This window comes from Lolium rigidum, chromosome 4, assembly GCF_022539505.1.
Source record: "Lolium rigidum isolate FL_2022 chromosome 4, APGP_CSIRO_Lrig_0.1, whole genome shotgun sequence".
NCBI lineage: Eukaryota > Viridiplantae > Streptophyta > Magnoliopsida > Poales > Poaceae > Lolium > Lolium rigidum.
Window position 1 is genome coordinate 128,062,300 of NC_061511.1, and position 15,991 is coordinate 128,078,290.

Genomic DNA, 15,991 nt, shown 5'->3' on the forward strand with positions numbered 1-15,991 from the left:
GACTGCATGACAGCATGGATTACTCCCAATTATTCAGCCAAACGTAGAGCTTGTACTGCCTCTCAGTTCGGCTAGCAACAACAGCTACTACCTCTCCTTGGTTGTCACGGGCCTCGACGAGCCCGACTTTGAATTAACAAAGCCATCAATCGGCCAGGCGTACAACGATACAACGAAACAACCGAAGAAAAGAAAGAAAAACACAACTGGGGTTACCAGCTAACGATACAAGCACAAGCGATGCAAAGCTATAGCCTAAACCAAGATACAAGGGCGCCCGAGACTACAACTAAACATCGGCAGCTCGGCTGGAACTTCAAGCAACGAGCCGCCACTCCGTGGAGCCGCACCAAACTGAATCGGCACAAGGCCGCCTTGCAGAGGACCACCATCACCGAGGGAGCTGGCTAACGACGCAAGTGAGCACACGAGCCTCCAGAGTTCAAAGGGGGGAAGAACTTCACAACAACGCCTCCAGGAAGGGGAACGGTGCTCACGAGCGTCGCCGCTGTCGGCACAGGGGAGCCGTGCAATGCTTTCGCGGAACTCTTAACCCCACCCCAAGGAAAGCCAAAGGCTTTGCACCTGCCATTAGGACAGCCACCGGCTGTTTAGAACCACCGTTGTCCCCCGGTGCCACGACACACTCTCCTACAGCCACCCTAGGCACGAGAGAGGCCGCGCAAACCGGAGGTACACCATCTATATGAAGCGAGTCACAGCAAGACGCATGGCATCGACTAGAGGTATTCCGAGGAGGACCTCAGAGAGAACGCAAGTCAGCAAGGCCGTAGATAGTGCCCCAGGGGAAGCAACCAGCGGCAGGACGTATGTCATGGCCACTCTCCAACAAGGTGAACGACATCCAAAGACGTCGCCGTGGCTGGCAATGGCTGTAGCCTTGCGGTGCTTTCGCGGACACACCGTCGCGCACGCTAGCGTCCCTGCAGGCCAAACCTCGCGGACCAACCAGTCCTGCAGGTGCAACTCCGGAACGCGTCGTCCCCACGAGCGTCACGACTGGCCGGGGAATCAAGCAACTTGTGGCGACGAGAATCGCCGCCACTCCGATGAAGCACCACCCACACAGCCAACGAACCCAGATTCTGTCTAGCGGAGCAAACCCGAGAGAACCATGCAAGATGTCCCTGCCCCCTACCAATGGACATCTGCAGCTAGTACAGGGCTTCGGGCCGCGCCGGTCGCCGAAGATGCCCCAGCGCCGGCCACCAGCACAACTAGCCAGGGAGGAGACCGCGCCCAGCAGCTCTAGCCGCATCTGGCCCTCCAACCCGCGAAGGCCTAGATGGGGCCCAAACCTAGGCCCGTCAGCCTAGATCTGGGCCCGCTGCCGCCACCCCTGGCCATGGCCGCCCCGGCGTCAAGGTCGTGCCAGCACCGGTGGCTAGGCCACCGTGCCGCGTGATACGTCTCCGACGTATCGATAATTTCTTATGTTCTATGCCATATTATTGATGATACCTACATGTTTTATGCACACTTTATGTCATATTCGTGCATTTTCTGGAACTAACCTATTAACAAGATGCCGAAGTGCCAGTTGTCGTTTTCTGCTGTTTTTGGTTTCGTAAATCCTAGTAACAAAATATTCTCGGAATTGGACGAAATCAAGACCCAGCGGCCTATTTTGCCACGAACCTTCCAGAAGACCGAAGAGCATACGAAGTGGGGCCACGAGGTGGCCAAACCACAAGGCGGCGCGGCCAAGGAGGGGCCCGCGCCGCCCTGTGGTGTGGGCCCCTCGTCAGCCCTCCGACTCTGCCCTTCCGCCTACTTAAAGCCTCCGTCGCGAAACCCCTGATGCGAAAAACCACGATACGGAAAACCTTCCAGAGCCGCCGCCATCGCGAAGCCAAGATCTGGGGGACAGGAGTCTCCGTTCCGGCACCCTGCCGGAGCGGGGAAGTGCCCCCGGAAGGCTTCTCCATCGACACCGCTGCCATCTCCACCGCCATCTTCATCACCGCTGATGCTCCCATGAGGAGGGAGTAGTTCTCCATAGAGGCTCGGGGCTGTACCGGTAGCTATGTGGTTCATCTCTCTCCTATGTGCTTCAATACAATAATCTCATGAGCTGCCTTACATGATTGAGATTCATATGATGATGCTTGTAATCTAGATGTCATTATGCTACTCAAGTGAGTTTTACTTATGTGATCTCCGGAGACTCCTTGTCCCACGTGTGTAAAGGTGACAGTGTGTGCACCGTGTGGGTCTCTTAGGCTATATTTCACAGAATACTTATTCACTGTTATGAATGGCATAGTGAAGTGCTTATTTATATCTATTTATGATTGCAATGTATTTTGTATCGCAATTTATCTATGTGCTACTCTAGCAATGTTATTAAAGTAGTTTTATTCCTCCTGCACGGTGTAATGGTGACAGTGTGTGCATCCGTGTTAGTACTTGGTTTATGCTATGATTATGATCTCTTGTAGATTATGAAGTTAACTATTGCTATGATATTATTGATGTGTATTATTCCTCCTACATAGCATGAAGGTGACAGTGTGCATGCTATGTTTTGGTTTAGTCGAATTGATCTTTCATGCACTCTAAGGTTATTTAAATATGAACATTGAATTGTGGAGCTTGTTAACTCCGGCATTGAGGGTTCGTGTAATCCTACGCAATGTGTTCATCATCCAACAAGAGTGTAGAGTATGCATTTATCTATTCCGTTATGTGATCAAAGTTGAGAGTGTCCACTAGTGAAAGTCTAATCCCTAGGCCTTGTTCCTAAATATCGCTATCGCTGCTTGTTTCATCGTTTTATCGCGTTACTACTTGCTGCGTTACTACTCGCTTGTTTACTCGTCCCGGGCAAAGCACTTTTCCGGTGCCGTTGCTACTGCTACTATTTATTCATACCACCTCGTATTTCACTATCTCTTCGCCGAACTAGTACACCTATTAGGTGTGTTGGGGACACAAGAGACTTCTTGCTTTGTGGTTGCAGGGTTGCATGAGAGGGATATCTTTGACCTCTTCCTCCCTGAGTTCGATAAACCTTGGGTGATCCACTTAAGGGAAACTTGCTGCTGTTCTACAAACCTCTGCTCTTGGAGGCCCAACACTGTCTACAAGAATAGAAGCACCCGTAGACATCACCGCGCTGCCACCAAGCCGGGATCCGGTGGCACATCCCGCGCCGACCGGAGGGGGAGGGGCGCCGACGCCGTTGCAGACCGCACCGCGAGGCCCGCAGAGAAGAGCCGCCGCGGGGAGGGGCGGGGGAGGAGGGCTGAGGCGGGGAGGAGGAGGGGTCGCCCCTGTCGCCGCCGCGGCGACGCCGAGCGACTAGGACGCGGCTTTTTTCTCGTTAATCAAATTTTAGCATTTTGGGTTGATAAGGGGTGGCCCGATCTTCTCAGTAAGCAACGGTGGTGATGATGATCACGGGGTGATGGCAGTGGAGAAACACGACGATGTAGTGGATGATAACTTGTATGACGCAACGAGATCTCTCGATTGGTCCCTGTCGCCAGATGCAACAGTTCTCAACCCTGCAAGATATTCGCAACTCCACACACTTGCGCACGTAGCCGCCGACCACGAAGCGGTAAGTTGCAATCGTCTAATTCCCAATGGAACAACAGATCACACAAGACTTAAACAGGATCTACACAATATCCAAGCAATATGGTGTAGGGAATTCAATAGTTTTGCAGAGCAAACAACTAAGAACTAGGGTTTATCTTAAACGTGGTCTAAAGCAGCTAGGGGGTCGTCCAAGGCACTTATATAGGCGTCGGGACGAGTTCCGGTCGAAAAATACAAGTAAAACCGACCCGGAATAGATCCGGTCGAGACAGACTCGGACCGGTCCGGTCCGGGAATCCGGTCGACCGGGCTGTGGACCGGCCGGTCCGGTCGGTGGTCCGGTCAACCGGTCGGCAACCGGGAAACTGCGAAGTTTCCGGTTTCTGACCGGTACGATGCACTCCCTCCGGTTGGCGGCCGGTCGACCGGGCCAGGGACCCGGCGGCCCGGCGTGGGGGCCGGTCTGACCGGGCGCTGGACCGGCCTGGACTTCTTCTTCTCCTCTCGCGCATTCCTCCCGCTCCTCCCTCGCGCGTCCATGAGATATCTTTATGTCCAGCTCCTTGTCCAGCTTCACGTCCATCTTCACGTCCAGCTGCTCCTCTCCTCCTCGTGCGATGCTTGTCTCCTCTTCATACCCGATGATACATAAGTAATAGGACTTAGGTAGTATAAAGTTCTCATCAATCAAGGTATCGTTTAGGAACAAGTTCACCTGTTGTTTAAGTAGCTTCGCACGAGCTCGTGTCATTGGTCCAATCCTGACTTCATTGGACTTGAGCTTCACAGCAGGTTCATCTTCAGTTGATAATGACGGAGGTAGTAGTGAGGTAGGGATGTCCTCATCATCTCCCCCCCCCCCTTCAAAAGGCGTCGACCCCGACGCTCCAAGGTCTTCTCCGTCATATGGTGTCAAATCAGCAACATTGAAAGAATTATCGACACCAAACTCATCCTCCGGAAGATCTATCGAGTATGCATTATCATTGATCTTGGCAAGCACTTTGTAAGGACCAAGCACCACGAGGCTTCAACTTAGACTTCCTCGACTTCGGGAACCTATCCTTGCGAAAATGTACCTGGACCAAATCACCAGGCTTGAACAACATCTCCTTGCGCTTTTTATTCATCCTTGCAGCATTGCTCTTGCCTTTCTTCTCAATCAACTCTTTAGTCTTCACATGAATCTTCTTCACAAAATCTGCCCTCTTTGATGCCTCCATATTAACTCTCTCATGTATGGGCAAAGGCAACAAGTCAAGTGGAGTAATGGGTTTGAAACCATACACCACCTCAAAAGGACATAGCTCCGTGGTAGAATGTACCGCCCTGTTGTAAGCAAACTCCACATGCGGCAAACACTCTTCCCACTCCTTCGGGTTCTTCTTGATCATGGATCTCAACAGTTGTGACAATGTTCTATTCACCACTTCAGTTTGACCATCAGTTTGGGGATGACAAGTAGTGCTGAACAGCAGCTTCGTCCCCAGCTTTCTCCAAAGCGTCTTCCAGAAGTAGCTCATAAACTTCACGTCACGATCAGAAACAATAGTCTTCGGAACTCCATGTAGACGTACAATCTCCCTGAAAAACAGGTTAGCAATATGCGACGCATCGTCGCTCTTGTGGTGAGCAATAAAGTGGGACATCTTAGAAAATCTATCCACTACCACAAATATAGAATCATGGCCTCTCTTAGTACGCGGCAAACCCAACACAAAATCCATACTAATATCCTCCCATGGTGTAGTAGGTGCCGGTAAAGGAGTATACAAACCGTGAGGCTTCAGCTTGGACTTGGATTTGTTGCAAGTAATGCATCTCCTCACATATCTATCCACGTCCCGCCTCATCTTTGGCCAACAAAAGTGGTCAGCTAGCATGAGTAGCGTCTTCTCACGCCCAAAGTGACCCATCAAACCTCCAAGCATGTGATTCCTGCAATAAGAGCAAACGCACAGACGATTCTGGAACACATAGTTTGTTAGCTCTAAACAAGAACCCATCATGTATGTGATATTTTTCCCATGCTTTACCAAGAGCACATAAGCGATATGGTTCAGCAAAATCATGATCAGTAGCATACAAAGCACATAATATCTCTAAACCAGGAATTTTAACATCAAGTTGAGTTAATAGCATATTCTTCCTAGATAGAGCATCAGCAACAATATTATCTTTTCCTTTCTTATGCTTAATAATATATGGAAAAGACTCAATGAACTCAACCCACTTAGCTAGACGCTTATGCAAAGTAGATTGGGCTTTCAGGTATTTTAAAGCTTCATGATCAGAATGTATGATAAATTCTTTTGGCCACAAGTAATGTTGCCAAACCTCAAGAACTCTAATTAAAGCATACAATTCTTTATCATATATTGGATAGTTCAACTTAGCACCGGAAAGTTTCTCAGAAAAATATGCAATTGGGCGACCCTCTTGCATCAACACACCACCAATTCCAATACCACTAGCATCACATTCAATCTCAAATTGTTTATTGAAATCAGGAAGTGCAAGCAACGGTGCAGAAGTTAACAATCTCTTAAGTTCATCAAAAGCATGATCTTGGGCAATGCCCCACTCAAATGCAACACCCTTTTTAGTCAATTCATTAAAAGATGCAGCAATAGTAGAAAAATTGGGCACAAAACGGCGATAAAAACCAGCTAGACCATGAAAACTTCTTACTTGACTCACATTCATGGGAGTAGGCCAATTTTGAATAGCTTCAATTTTAGACACATCTACTTCTACTCCATGCTTAGAGACAACATAACCCGAAATATGACCTTATCTTTGCAAAATGTGCACTTCTCAAGATTACCATAGAGTTTACTATCACGCAACACTTGCAAAACATGTCGAATATGTATAATATGATCAGATTCATTGCGGCTGTAGATTAATATGTCATCAAAATACACAACCACAAATTTGCCAATAAAATCACGCAAAACATGGTTCATCAGTCTCATGAAAGTGCTAGGTGCATTAGTTAAACCAAAAGGCATTACTAACCACTCATATAAACCAAATTTTGTTTTAAAGGCGGTTTTCCACTCATCCCCTTCTTTCATCCTAATTTGATGATAACCACTACGCAACTCAATTTTAGTGAAAACAGCAGCACCACTCAATTCATCTAGCATATCCTCTAAGCGGGGAATAGGATGACGATATCGAATAGTAATGTTGTTTATCGCTCTACAATCTACGCACATACGCCATGTACCATCTTTCTTAGGAACAAGAATAACAGGAACAGACACAAGGACTAAGGCTTATGCGGATATAACCTTTGTCGAGTAGCGCTTGTACTTGCTTCGTATCTCCTTTGTCTCTTCGGGGTTCGTTCTATATGGTGCCCGATTGGGTAGCGAAGCTCCGGGAATCAAGTCGATTTGATGCTCAATACCTCGCAATGGTGGAAGTCCTGCGGGTACCTCGTCCGGAAACACGTCGCCAAATTCCTGCAAAACATTAGAAACACCAATAGGAAGAGGGGTCATGTCGTTAGAAACCAAAACCGTACCCCGTACAACAAGCACAAGAGGCATGGTCGTAGGATCCTCACTAAATTCTCTCATGTCTTCTTTGGTGGCTAATGAGACTAAGGAATTCACTCTCTCACTTTTCGTTATATCACTCACAACATTACAATTCTCTCGCCTATCTATGGATGCATCCTCCAAGTTTACTTCAATCTTCTGACGAGACTCATTGACAATTTGCTGTGGTGTCATAGGCTGTAAATTGATTTTCTTGCCCTTGAACTCCAAGTGGTATGTATTAGCATGGCCATTGTGTTGCACAGAACGGTCATAGAGCCACGGCCGTCCCAACAGTAGGTGACACACCGTCATAGGAACGACATCAAAATCAATGCAATCCTTATACGGTCCAATAGCAAACTCAACACGCACCATGTGGTTTACTTTCATCTCACCATTGTCGCTCAACCACTGAATATAGTATGGATGCGGGTGCGGTAGATACTTCAACTTCAGTTTGGTACATAACTCCTTGCTTGCTAAATTGCGGCAACTCCCGCCATCAATAATTACCTTGCAAGCCTTGTCAGGACCAACTAAAGCCTTTGTTTGGAACAAATTGCAGCGCTGAGTAGATGCACTAGGCAACACATTAAGAGCACGCTGCGACACAACAATGGTGCGAGCATCAGACGGATATGCATCTTCACCATCAGTGTCATAGTCATCATCTTCTGGAGCATTAGGATCAACATCATCTCCAGACTCGTATTCATTGTCCTCATTGATAACCATGACTTTGCGGTTAGCACAATCTCTCTTGAAATGACCCTTGCCACCACATGTATGACAAACCATATCACGGTTACGCGCAGTAGACACATTAGAGCCACTCGTACTTGTAGCAGATTCGGACTTCTTTGTGTTAGACACATTGGAGACCGGTTTACTAGGCGGAGTAGAGTAAGGTGCGGAGCGCGTCGAAGGCGCCGGCGCCGAAGATGGTGCCGTGCGGGGTGTGAAACGCCCACCTCCTGTAGCTCGACCTTTGACCTTTGCTTCGTCAGCCAATTGAGATTAAGCTTCTCTTGCATGATGTAACAATTGATTCATATTGGTGTAGCTGTAGTGACGAACAATGCCTTTGATATCATACTTCAAACCGTTGAGGAAACGCTGCATTGTCATCTCAAGAGACTCACGGACACGGCCACGCTGCATAAGCATCTCCATCTCCATGTAGTATTCATCCACATTCTTCACACCTTGTCTCAATAGAGTCATCTTATCATATATATTCCGCAAGTAATTTGTAGGCACAAAGCGAGAAGTCATTGCCTCCTTCATGGCACGCCATGTACGTATAGGCTGGTCACCATCCTCTTCGCGATTACGAACAAAAGCATCCCACCAACGCAAAGCGTAACCATCAAACTCAGAAGAAGCAAGCTTGATCTTTCGGTCTTCAGTATAATGTGGATGTAAGCTCCACAACTTCTCAATCTTCAGCTCCCAAGTGAGGTATTCTTCAACGTCAGCTCCTCCTTCAAACTTGGGTATAGAAAACTTGGGCTTACCCAAGCCATCTTCCTCATCTTGTCCACGACCATTGCGGCCAAGTGGAGCCCAACCGCGAGGACGATTACCACGTGGCGCATCACGAGCATTGTGTGCGTCATCTTGAAGCTCAGGATCTTCGTCATCTTCTTGTTGTTGTTGCGCGGTCAAATTCTCAACAGCTAAGCGCAAATCAGCAAGATTACGTTGTACATCCGTCATTTGATCTTGCATGGTAGTGACGGTCACATGAGTAGCATCCAGCTTTTGGGAAATCTCATCAATCTTCCCATTAAGCACCTCGTCCTGATCGCGGAATTCACGTCGCATCTCATTACGAAGAGCCTCATACTCCCTCCATGTGATGATATCTGCAGCACTCTTGTTTTCCTGGTTAACAATTTTATGATCACTAGCAGACATCGTTAGTAGATTAGTGCACTAAATCAAAAATATATGGTGGTACACTCACAACTCACTCAAAACTGATAAGAAAAGGAAATCTTACCGTTCCAAAGTAAATTAGTGTCGCTTACCACTTGTAGTAACAACTAGTGCACGGATGTAGCGAAGCGAATATCAAGGGTAGAAGAACAAATCACACGACAAAGCAGGGTATATGTGGGGCTGTAGGTAGGCTACCTATTTGCACCAATAACAAGCTCTAGCGCCGACCGTAGACAACCAATGATACTCACACAAGGCGATATAATGGGGCAATGCAACTATATATGGGAAAGGTTGCAATGCACAAGAGAGACGCTAGCAAAGCTCAACGAGACAGGCACAAGATTGCTCAACTACGGGTGCACTAAAGTAAACTTAGGCCTTCACTTGATTCAACTAGCACAACACTTTTCTTTTTGGATTTTTTCTTTTTGTAGAACACACGCAGCTATGTAGCTCTTTTTGCTTCTTTTCAAATTTTTTTTTTGACTCAACTCCTTGATAACACGGCCAACAAGATATGCAAAGCACCAAAACCCTAACGAGCAGCCTGTCGAGCGGTAAAACTAGTCTCTTCTGGGGAAGTTCCTAGTCACTTTATATCGATAGGCTGTGTCTATGGTTGGAAACAAGCACACTGTACGCTATGTGGACTCGGAGAAACAAAACTGACACACTATGATAACTAGATGATAGAGAAAACACAAACCCTAACAATTCTACTAGATGAAAGGTAAAGATACGCAAAAACAACTACGAAAAGCAACTAAAACTCGAAATTAGTGCAATCTAATACTATGGCAAACCCTAACCCTAATTTTTTTTTGGCTTTTTCTGGATAGGAAAAACACTCACAACTCAACTATGGGGTGGATTGTGGATGGCTTACCGAGGAAAACTGGAAATCCGATACCAAGATGATAAGGGGTGGCCCGATCTTCTCGATGAAGCAACGGTGGTGATGATGATCACGGGGTGATGGCAGCGGAGAAACACGACGATGTAGTGGATGATAACTTGTATGACGCAACGAGATCTCTCGATTGGTCCCCGTCGCCGGATGCAACAGTTCTCAACCCCGCAAGATATTCGCAACTCCACACACTTGCGCACGTAGCCGCCGACCACGAAGCGGTAAGTTGCAATCGTCTAATTCCCAATGGAACGAGCAGATCACACAAGACTTAAACGGGATCTACACAATATCCAAGCAATATGGTGTAGGGAATTCAATAGTTTTGCGAGCAAACAACTAAGAACTAGGGTTTATCTTAAACGTTGTCTAAAGCAGCTAGGGGGTCGTCCAAGGCACTTATATAGGCGTCCGGACGAGTTCCGGTCGAAAAATACAAGTAAAACCGACCCGGAATAGATCTGGTCGAGACGGACTCGGACCGGTCCGGTCCGGAATCCGGTTGACCGGGCCGTGGATCGGCCGGTCCGGTCGGTGGTCCGGTCAACTGGCCGGCAACCGGGAAGCTGCGAAGTTTCCGGTTTCGACCGGTACGATGCACTCCCTCCGGTTGGTGGCCGGTTGGCGGCCGGTCGACCGGGCCAGGGACCGGGCGGCCCGGCGTGGGGGCTGGTCTGACCGGGCGCTGGACCGGCCTGGACTTCTTCTTCTCCTCTCGCGCATTCGTCCCGCTCCTCCCTCGCGCGTCCATGAGATATCTTTATGTCCAGCTCCTTGTCCATCTTCACGTCCATCTTCACGTCCAGCTGCTCCTCTCCTCCTCGTTCGATGCTTGTCTCCTCTTCATACCTGATGATACATAAGTAATAGGACTTAGGTAGTATAAAGTTCTCATCAATCAAGGTATCGTTTAGGAACAAGTTCACCTGTTGTTTAAGTAGCTTCGCACGAGCTCGTGTCATTGGTCCAATCCTGACTTCATTGGACTTGAGCTTCACAGCAGATTCATCTTCAGTTGATAATGACGGAGGTAGTAGTGAGGTAGGGATGTCCTCATCATGGGTACTGTTCACGCACAGTTTCCTCAATTAGCGATCACGCGTCCGTACGTGTGCGGTTTTTTCCTCCTGCAGATTTTACACAGTCAAAGGTGAAAGGATGGTTCCGTCCAAGCGGCAGGTAGACTAAGCGGTGTCTACTATTTCCCCATTGAGGTCTTGTTTGGTACTAGTGTTTCAGTGGAGATTAGTGGGGATAATACTCTAGAGTATTGGGTGAATCACTCATTGTCACCCAATCCCCACAAAACCCCATTCCCAATCCACTAGGTAGGGGTAGAGTATTGGGGATTGAAAAAACTACACTAAAATTTGGGAAAAAGTGGGGAAAAATGGAGATTAAACTTGGTCATACTCTACAGACCAAACATGCATTGGGGATAAGTGGGGATTTAAAGTTTGGAGCGGATTATCCCCGCTAATTCTCACTAAAACTCTAAACTCTAGTACCAAACAAGGTCTGATGAAGCAATAGGGCGGTCGCTTTGCCCGCGTCTTCTTCTCTCCCATCCTCTTTTCTTCCCCATTGCCATCCTCCACGTCGCCCTCCCATGCTGCCTACCGAGCTGCATGACACGCTCCCGAGTTGGTTGATGGCGTCGAGGAGGAGTTCGGGGTTCTCCTTTTCTTCCCGCTAGCGGCGCGGTGGAGGAAGAGGCAGCCATCCCCGTGGTCGGCGTCGGCCCCCTCTCTCAGGTGGAGAAAAGGCGTGCGCGTGGTCGCCGGCGGAGCGGCGGGATTGGATTGGGGGTGGAGCTCCAGCATCCTCTCTCAGCGGAACCGGCGCTGAAGGCCGGCGGCCTCCTCTCTCCCTTGGCGCCATGGGGGTCGTGTCGCTTGGCTGAGGACAGGAAGCGGGAGGAAGGAAGCGGCGGGTGCGTGCCGGCCTTCTTCTCCACCCCAGCCTAGAGCATCACGGCTCTGATAGTCCTGTGAAGCACCCTCCCCGACGGCTAGCTCGTGTGATTCGGCAAAACAGACCACCACCTGCAGGTCGATCTCTTTTCCCCAATGCTTTCTACATGGTTTGAAGTCCCCATTGTTCAGTAGATCGAAGGGATTATAGTTGGTCCTGAGTGATTGGCACAAAAGATCCAAACATACTAGGTGCTCTGGTTGTGATTTTGGTGCGTAACAGGTGTTTGTTGCTGCGCGTAAAAGAACCAAATCAGTATATTTTCAGATTTCTCATTTGGTCCATGAAAACTGAACTGATTTAAGATCAAATTAGTCACATTGATAAAGTGGACGAGCCACTTTCTATGAATGCAAATTGACATAAGAAAACCCCCTTCCTTCCATCAGTATGTTTTTCTATTAATATGCAGGCTAAACATATACATGATTTCAACTGTGAAATAGTGTGAACTGGGACCTAAATCTCATGCTCTCATTTTTTATTATTATAGATAAGTTTCTACTGTACATATTACATTTCATCTACTGTATTTTGCCAAGTTATATGAAGATAACTTTTATCTTGCTGCAGGTGTTAGGTTTTTTTTTTTGAAATATCGTCTCTCTCACCCCCTCGGTTTGAGGCATTGAGTACTGGAAAGAGTAATCCTGGTCAATTTATTTTCTACTTTGCGTACGCAATTTAATCTGATGTGATTACATCCTATTCTTGCTTACATTTGGTTTTTAATACCACATCAATTTAATCTGATGTGATTACATCCTATTCTTGCTTACATTTGGTTTTTAATACCACATCATTACCGTGCGGAGGTAACCTGGCTGACAATGCTATTTTTGTTCTCAAATGTGAGCTGGAGCTTGGATTTTACACTATCCGGTTGTTGGAGCACGAAAGACTGACTAACGCTTGGCTTTATTTGCTTTTCATGCCATCAAAGGTTGATTGGAGGAAAAATGTTCCAGCAAACTAGGAAAAGAAAAGGTTCAATCCTCTGTCTAAGGTAAACCCTTGCCTTCAAATATTCCTTACGAAATGATGTCACTGTTGTTGGGGATCAGTTATGTCGATAGCAAGGATATATTATTTAGCTGGATTTTGTTTTCTTTGCAAACTGCTACTGGGTACGTTGGTATGTTATTAGCTTTTGGTCAAATTAATTTCTTTTCTTACCCTATTTTCCTGAGAACAAACAAGAAGCAATAAAATGAGGCTGCGTATCTCCATGTAATAGCTAGAAGATATAGATATGACAGTGTATCTTTTACATGTATGAGTCAGGCAAGGCATCCCGATGATAACTATATTTCGCCGAATTTTGTTTACATGGTGGCTATTCGTAAGTTCTCTTCAGAAGTAATCTTGCACCCTAAGCCTGACACCTACTTTGTATCCCTCCTGCATGCATGTGAGTTCATTGAACAAAATATGAATGTTCATGTACGGTTCGAGTTGTTAAATCACACCAATCCTGTTCCACCTTAAACAGGATTATCTATGCATGTTCCTGTAAAAAATTCTTAGCTATTTCGCTTAAAGAATGGATTGGCAATGGAGAAGATTTAAACTCAGTGCCCATAACTGAGTGTGTACTGAGTTCATTTGGTTCCATTTTGATTGAGTTTGTTTTGGATATAGATGAAAGTATGCACAACAATAAGAAATAAAGCTATTTGTCCATCTGCAATGTGATTGACTGGTTATGCCTTTCTTGAGTAAACAGTTTATCATGTAGATAAGACAACAGTTTGCGCATCGGACTTTGTTCTCTTAATTACAGGCTCTGCTTTCAAACAAATTTGCTATTTCTTATGTGCGTATGTTCGCTTAGTAGTTTCTACACGGTCTAATTATAATCAGTCACTCATACTATTTAGGTGTCAAATATGAAAATACTAAAAAATACTACATCTTTACCTATGTTCTAGCGTCAGGCATTACTCGAATGACCAGTCTGGACATGTATTATTTTCTATTTCCGTTATTCTTACATACTACAATAGTTTATCTGATTTGCACACAAAGAACCTCATATTTAACATGAATCATACTTGCAGGTGCATTTCGTTTTATATTCATATGATACTTGGAAAGCTCAGGTAATTTATTTGACTTCAGAGAACACTTTATACCAGCAGGTGCATTTGTTTTATTTTTATTGTACCTTTGAGAGGACGAAAGTGACATTTTTATTGTACCTTTGAGAGGACAAAAGGGACGAGCACGATGATGGAAATAGCATCCATGAGTTCGCCCACCGGAAGTACCACAAGCTCGGTGAGTTTGGAGGCGGCCTCGGTCTCGAACTTCGATTGCCTCTCCTCTGCGGCCCTCCTGGAGATGGACGCCTCTGGGTTCCAGCCAGACCAGCAGCACTGCGACAATTTACAGTAAGCCGTGTTCTGTATTGCGAGCTGCAATAGATTACTCATGGAAAATTTTCAACAATACAATGTGTTGCCTACATGTTGATGGTTCATTTTGGTGACCTCTGGTTTTGAGTAGTGCACAGAACAATGTCTACACGGACATGTTGATCATCAGAAGTGAAGAATCAAGATATCATCATAAGTGAAGAATCAAGATGCAATCAATATGTGGATTATAGATATGCCTGTGCGTGCAAGAGGTTTCAGATCACCACTGACATCAAAGAGTAACTTCAGGTTAGTTATTGTTTTCAAGTTGCATAGCTCCTGTCAGAGTAGAGACCACTCCTAGATTTTGTATTTACCATTGTATCGCTAGAACAATGATCGGTATTTCTTAAATGTAGTCCTTGGCTAAAAATACTCTCTCCAGCAAAGAATATCGTGTTAGCAAATCCGATGCTACAGATTTCTATATTGATTCAAAGATGGATTCTCAAATTACTACAGAGAAGCAAGAGTGTCAACTTTCTTGAAAATTTAAGGAGAAAGAAGAAATCTGTGCTGCCCAGTGCCCTCCAGCAGAAGGTACGAGGTAAAATAGCTGATGCTGTTAATAGCTAATTACCTGCAAAGCCGGCCATAAATGTCCACACTGTCCTAATGCAAATAGTGGAGTTGGAGCGCAAACTTCGACAACAGCACTAATCAGACTCCAAGGTTGCAGTTCTTAAGCAAACGGTTCGAGAGAACGAACTGAGATTAATATTCATCTTCCAACTTGCATCAATCCACTGGTGTATCAAATATTCTCCTCCATCCTAACATTACAGTAGTTTTCTTGCAGGGATAATCTTTCAATAATTTTTGTGTACTATGGAGATTTGGAGCAGTGCAAGGAGACTATGTCAATCTTCATTTATACCGAATAGAAATACTACAAGGTTTTTCTTTATAAATGATCTATTTAAACATCTTGATTAAGTTCTTCTGGTATTATCAACCCAGCAAAAATAATGTTTTGAGTACTTCTCTTTATATTTATTTATATGATGCAAGAATTATGTGACGCCCCAGAACCGGTACCATGAGGATCCCAGCGAACCCGCCGAAATCCGCACGATATCGATTCTAGGAAACGCACCACCAAGCGCCTCGTACACGCCGAAGCATGCACGCGATGCGGGTGGAATCAATCACGAGCGGTAACATTACAACAGGATTACAATAGAGCCCAAAAGATACCGATATATTACAACAACAACTCTAACGAGTCAAGATACAAATAGATACATACAAAGATCCAAATCATACAGAAGATCAAATACAATCCGAGTACGGACAAGATACAAATTTGGACTAAGAGCCCTGAAGATAATCAAGTGGCGTCCATAACCCTGCCCAGGCCAAGCCGGAAGGGTAACCTTGCTAGCGTCGTCTTCATCGAACATATCTTCATACCTGCCCGGTTATATCCCGTAGAAGCAGCAATAAGTACGGGTTCGTACTTAACAAGACTTCAAGACGTATAAGCATTCGTCAACCAGTCGTCCTTTGTACTTGAGGCACGCAGGGGACTTAGAGGACGCAAGAGGAACGTCATAGGCAATATGGTGGGGTTAAGCGGTAGCGCTCAAGCACTAAAAACCTATAGAGACACTCTACAA

General features: G+C 46.1%; 1 long non-coding RNA gene across 3 annotated transcripts; it reads left to right on the forward strand.

Annotated features, from left to right (window-relative positions):
* Positions 1–11,728: 11,728 nt before the first annotated feature.
* On the forward strand, positions 11,729–15,272 carry LOC124705594. Of its 3 annotated transcripts, none has more exons than XR_007004092.1 (6): positions 11,729–13,294; positions 14,013–14,054; positions 14,171–14,345; positions 14,461–14,621; positions 14,835–15,044; positions 15,172–15,272. It is a non-coding gene; the product is annotated as an uncharacterized LOC124705594 (long non-coding RNA). The 3 variants fall into 3 exon arrangements; XR_007004090.1 differs by having other exon boundaries at positions 11,730–13,294; positions 14,732–15,044; XR_007004091.1 differs by having other exon boundaries at positions 11,730–12,958; positions 14,732–15,044.
* The last annotated feature ends 719 nt before the right edge of the window (positions 15,273–15,991 follow it).